The sequence below is a fragment of the Schistocerca piceifrons genome, chromosome 6 (assembly GCF_021461385.2).
Source record: "Schistocerca piceifrons isolate TAMUIC-IGC-003096 chromosome 6, iqSchPice1.1, whole genome shotgun sequence".
In the NCBI taxonomy this organism is placed as follows: Eukaryota; Metazoa; Arthropoda; class Insecta; order Orthoptera; family Acrididae; genus Schistocerca; species Schistocerca piceifrons.
In genome coordinates this window covers 242,355,680-242,361,923 of record NC_060143.1, presented here as the reverse complement: position 1 = coordinate 242,361,923, position 6,244 = coordinate 242,355,680, and positions in this window count along the sequence as shown.

Below are 6,244 nucleotides of genomic sequence, written 5' to 3'. Positions count from 1 at the left end.
GTACGATGTAGACGTAGCAACACTCACGCAAGGTGGCTATAATTTCGCACCTTACAAGCACTCATCTAAATAGTTCGGCGTGATTTCAAACTGGAATTAGGTACCATTTGATAGGTTGTACGTCGTATGTATGAATATTTAAAGAAGACTGACATTGTCACGTACACCTTGTAAATAGTTGTTAACGATTATTGCATGAAAGGTGACGGAGTGTCTTTATTACCAAAACGGCGTAATGAATGATTGCCTCTACTAGAAGAGGTTGGAACGCCAGTGGAAATGAAACGGCAGGCGTAACTCAAGCCCTGCGTGGAAAATCCCACACAGATATGTTGGTCCTGCTTGACACAGGAAGTAGCCAAGATGGACGGTCGGGGCATCTGAGCAATGCAGCACAATATACAACGGCGGCCGGTCAGTTACGTAGCAGGGCCAGAAGGATAACCGGATAATACTTCGGAAACTCAGAAAATCTTGGATGCAGCAGAGAGGAATGTGGAAGGGTTACCTCGTAAACATGCAAGATACATTAATTCCGAGGATTTTTACCCTGAGAAGCGTACCATTGTATGGATTCCTAATTAATGGGGATAGGTATTTCTTCGCGAACTTCCAGAGCTGCACAACAAAAGACTAAAATATGGTTGGTCGGCGTTCGGAAGGATCTGTAGAGAAGGAGAATATTCCATGGTTTCAAGAATATGATTCGCCTTCTGCAGTTGCGAAGGAGGGGGGCCGAGCTTTGCTGGGAAGCCAGCAGTAGAGAGAAGCAGGTGTTCCATTTTGAGTGCCCATGTTTGACGGTCGCTCAGTATCAGATTTTGTTGGCACAGGCGGACTTGCTGTCTTTGCTCTCAGGAGATTTTATAGTTAGAACTGTTAGTCACTGTACTGTTGCCGGTCGGAGTGGCCGTGCGGTTCTAGGCGCTACAGTCTTTAGCCGAGCGACCGCTACGGTCGCAGGTCCGAATCCTGCCTCGGGCATGGATGTGTGTGATGTCCTTAGGTTAGTTAGGTTTAATTAGTTCTAAGTTCTAGGCGACTGATGACCTCAGACGTTAAGTCGCATAGTGATCAGAGCCATTTTGAGCCATTTGTACTGTTGTGAACTTATACTATTCTGGACTTCGCCTCCAGATTGGGAGTTGTCGTTGAGTATGCAGTGTTCAGTGATTGAGAGCACTTTTTCTGCCTATACTCACGTTGAGAAGTTATTGAACTCCGTCCTTGTGGCTGGGAGTACGCGGTTTCTCGTCTGTAGAACACAGAGAGGAGAACACAGTATTAGATTATACTAGTCAGAGGACCGTATTCTGCTGTCCTAGGGTTTGAATGAAGTTTTTTTATATTTTCTGGCTGGAGTTCTTCTGTCGTCGCAGACGTGTACGAAAACCATCACTCCGATGCACCGGACGCAGTATATATGGTGATAGTGCCAATTGCTTCAGCTTATTGGGGCTATAAAGCTAAACAGCTGTGATCATGTAAATTTTATTTCCACTGAGGTTGCACACCACTGAAGATCATCTTTGAAAGTAGTGTTTTCTAGCGTTTGGTACGTAGGTGATGTCAGTCATCTCGCGCTATTTATATTACATCGTGTAGCCACAAAAAGGGGCATATTTGGGCAATTGATCAATCATATTAGTAAGGAAATCCATTTGTATCTCTTTCTGTTAATTGGAAATTGATATATAAACATTTTTAATGTGTAAAGGGGTTTTAATCCACAATAAATGTATAAGCAGAAACAGCATTTCCCATTTGTTGTTACTAGTTCCCTTAATTATTCATTTATGTTGATGTTGTAATTTGTATGTTAAAGAGCAATAAGGAAGATATAATATTCCCATTAAGAGATCCTAAGATTGCTTTAAGGGGTAGTCAGAGATGGTATTGGTATTTTCCGTTGCGCACATTCATTTTACACCCACCTGGAGTAGCATCTTGGAAGCTTTCCCGTCTGATGGTTAGTTGATGTGCCTGTTCTTTTAGTAATTAGTGAACTTTGTAATATTTTGTAGGTTACCGTGGCTTTACGTAAGGATTTAACAACACGCCCTGTTTCTATACAAAATGTTACATTGGATCCATTGCCTTATTGTCCATCAGTGGTATATTACATTTTCGTAAAGTTTCTAAACGCTAATAAGCTAGCACTTGTGTTGGGTTATTCTAAAAGAAGCAACCGTTATTGTCATTAACCCTTCAATAACTTGAACTTGTTTTGATATAAAAGCTGGTACAACAAAAATCGGTACCAGAAAAGATGTAAGAGAGTAATTAGAGAAAGAATTCCATACAACAAAACTCTAGATGATGAATCCAGCTATTGGTAAATGTCAGACATAAATTTATAGTGAACTATACTTCCACATATTAAGCTTTTGAAGCAAGGATAATTTTTTAAGAATACATTCTCATTATAAATAATTTTAAAGGTAAAAGATAAATGTTATGCAGAAAACTAAACTTCATGGATGTTCTACAGTATCGATTTATTTAGTGTGAACGTATTCATCTTGTGGTTCAAGCTCTCTTTTTGTCCGTGGTTGTTTCCTAAAACATAATTACTGAAACTGGTACTGCCTTAAACAAAGGCAATTCTTCTTTAACGCTCAGACAAGTAGCGGAGAGGTTTCCCCATCAGCAATGAGTTCATTTATTCTCTATCAAACAATATATAAACATATGTCATCAGGGGGTTGATGTATTCTCTGTCTAATTAGGTATAATATACCGGATATTAGACCCAAAATAATTACATTTTAGACCTACCATTTCAGTAAATAAACGTATCATAACACTGGAAAACTCTTATTAACTGCAGATGACAAACTGGAGCGAAATATCAGCTGTGAAAATGCCAAACAGCCACATAAACAGCAACACGTAATCTTATGATGTATATTTTTCTGTCAATACTTTTATCAATATAAATTCCATAATCTCAACACTGTTACGATCTAATATGCAAACTCCTTTGTAATTTGACACAGAATAAATTTAATATGCAAACTCCTTTGTAATTTGATACAGAATAAATTAAATCATGGGTGATGGAGAAACTTCTCCAAAACATGATCGAGTGTTAAGGAAGAAGGATTGGGTTTGCTAAAGACAGAAACTAACATACTTAACTATACATTAACTTACTGGCTGTCGGATTACAAGACCGTCATCAGACTGTAACTGACTATCACCACCAAACAGGTTACGGGATTGGTCAACAACCTTGGAAAATCAATTGCACAGAAAAACTGACACATAAAACAGAGTAAACGTCATCTGTGACAGCAGAACTGTAAACAACTGGAAGTATTTAAGGTCAACAGTAGGTGAATATAATGAAACAATAACAGAAACTAGTAAATCTTGGCAATGAAAGTACTGTGTTGCGAGAAAGAGGTGGAAGGGAAGGGTGACAATATAAGCTAAGATGTATGATGCCATACCCAAATCTAAATTTGTTTTTGCAACAAGTTCTACATTAATGGCTGCATTCTGCAGGTAAGTATAAAGAATTACTCTTAATAGAAGAGCAAATGTACATGTCATAGAACAATAGAATAGCTTTTACATCAATACGAATTTAGCTGATAATCAAAATAAAAAAAAGTACGAGACCAGAGTATTAGAGTATCACCTGAACAGATATTGCATATAGAAGGTCTTGCAGAAACAGAACGAAAGATACAACTGACAAATGTAACATAGTCGGATATACGTAAGGTAAACTGTATATGAGTATGTATGAGAAATTGGCCGACCGGGGTGCCTGAGCGGTTCTAGGCGCTACAGTCTGGAACCGCGCGACCGCTACGGTCGCAGGTTCGAATCCTGCCTCGGTCATGAATGTGTGTGATGTCCTTAGGTTAGTTAGGTTTAAGTAGTTCTAAGTTCTAGGGGACTGATGACCACAGCAGTTGAATCCCATAGTGCTTAGAGCCATTTGAACCATTTTTTTAAATCTTCCCTTTGAAATTAATTCTCTTTCTCAATAATAATAAGTACAATCATTGCATACAAATTTAAATGCTGCTTATTAAAAGTGATTTGCTGATTATTTCGACGAAACATAGAATGTGTCGTCGTCGTGGCCCTCAGTCGTTACATGCATTAACCCAAAACTGTTCCTTACCTTTTTTACTGTTACTGGATCGCCATCTGACCTCTGTATCGAACTGCGACATAGATATACTTACTCTGTTTTACTATACTCTAGTAGCTGCTGGTGGGCTGTCGTAATAAGTGGCTTTATTTATTACCAAAGCTGACGTTATTCTTTAATAGCAAAGCTGACGTTATTCTTTAATTAATTTGAAGTTACGTAATTCATAGTTAAACTTTTCTTGACAACAATAAAATTTTGCAAAGTTTTACGTTGATGGATTTTGGGATGGATTACGATCAGTAATGCAATATTGCTGGCAATAATTAATTGTATTCTGAAAACGATTCTTCAAATATTTACTGTTGGTAATGAACTGATTTTACAAACGTTCAAATGGGACTTACTTTTTACAATAATCTTACAACTAGCATTGCGTTAACATGCCTTCAGTAGTCTTGAGTTTCCCGAAAAAATAATTCAATAATATTAGTTCCTCTTATTATAATAGTTAGCTGATGTATCTGTACATCCGTTTATAATCTCTTGTAAATCATAGCTAGTGGCTGGCAGGCACACCGCTCCTCTCAACCCCTCGCTTCAGACCTGCTACCGACTCGCTTCGCTTCTCGCTTACTACTGACTCCCCAGAAACGCTTAAGTGCGGTCTCTCCCGCCAACAACGCTTTCAGGTGCAGACAATCCCTGCTACCATTACGAAACGTATCGATGCGCGGTCTTTCCCGCTCTTTTCTTAAAATGTATCCATACGCGGTCCCTCCCGCCTTTTTAAAATTATATCAATACCCGGTCTCTCCCGCCAACAATACTTTGGGGCAGACATTCCCTGATACCATAATTATTTCCAAAATGACAAATATTAATTATTGCTACTTAATCATATTAATAAAATATTAACATCTTTCATGAATTGTGGTTTGACAATAGAAAATAGAAATATACACGTCTTACAACACTATTTTAGACAAGGAAAAGCGGACAAACTGGGTCATTCACTAAATTTTTTTTCTTTGGAAATTTTATTTCATTTCTGTTGCCTTAGAAGTGTGTACTCCGACAAAAATTATTTTGTCGTTGACTTTTGAATGAATCGATGATAGGGACCAACCGCCACCGAACAATAGTTCTTCCCCAAGTGGCATGTGCTCGCCGTTTTGCCTCTATTACACAACAGGTAGGTGGTGCGCCTCGTGCAGCGTACCAGGGTGGGTGCCGGCAACAATGACCACCGCCACTGCAGTCAGTCCCGTCGCAAGATAATCTTGGTGAAATATGACTAAGGGAAGAAACACCCGCTAGCAAATGCTTCTCTACCTAGCTACCACTTATCTATATCTACATCTACATTTATACTCCGCAAGCCACCCAACGGTATGTGGCGGAGGGCACTTTGCGTGCAACTGTCATTATCTCCCTTTCCTGTTCCAGTCGCGTATGGTTCGCGGGAAGAACGACTGCCGGAAAGCCTCCGTGCGCGCTCGAATCTCTCTAATTTTACATTCGTGATCTCCTCGGAAGGTATAAGCAGGGAGAAGCAATATATTCGATACCTCATCCAGAAACGCACCCTCTCGAAACCTGAACTGCAAGATACACCGCGACGCAGAGCGCCTCTCTTGCAGAGTCTGCCACTCGAGTTTGCTAAACATCTCCGTAACGCTATCACGCTTACCAGATAACCCTGTGACGAAACGCGCCGCTCTTCTTTGGATCTTCTCTATCTCCTCGGTCAACCCGACCTGGTACTGATCCCATACTGATGAGCAATACTCAAGCATAGGTCGAACGAGTGTTTTGTAAGCCACCTCCTTTGTTGATGGACTACATTATCTGACATAGGCTTCAGGTTGACAATGGGGCTACCTTATGTTGCAGGCAGAGGTGGCGTCGTCAGCGCTGGCCGACGTCGTCCACGCCGTCGTCAACGGCGCTGACGGCTGCGTCTTCAGCTTCGGACACGCACGGCTGGGTAAGTGCTCTGCAGCCGTCCCTCTACACATGTGTGTGTGTGTGTGTGTGTGTGTGTGTGTGTGTGTGTGTGTGTGTGTGATGTCCTTAGGTTGGTTAGGTTTAAGTAGTTCTAAGTTCTAGGGGTCTGATGACCTCAGATGT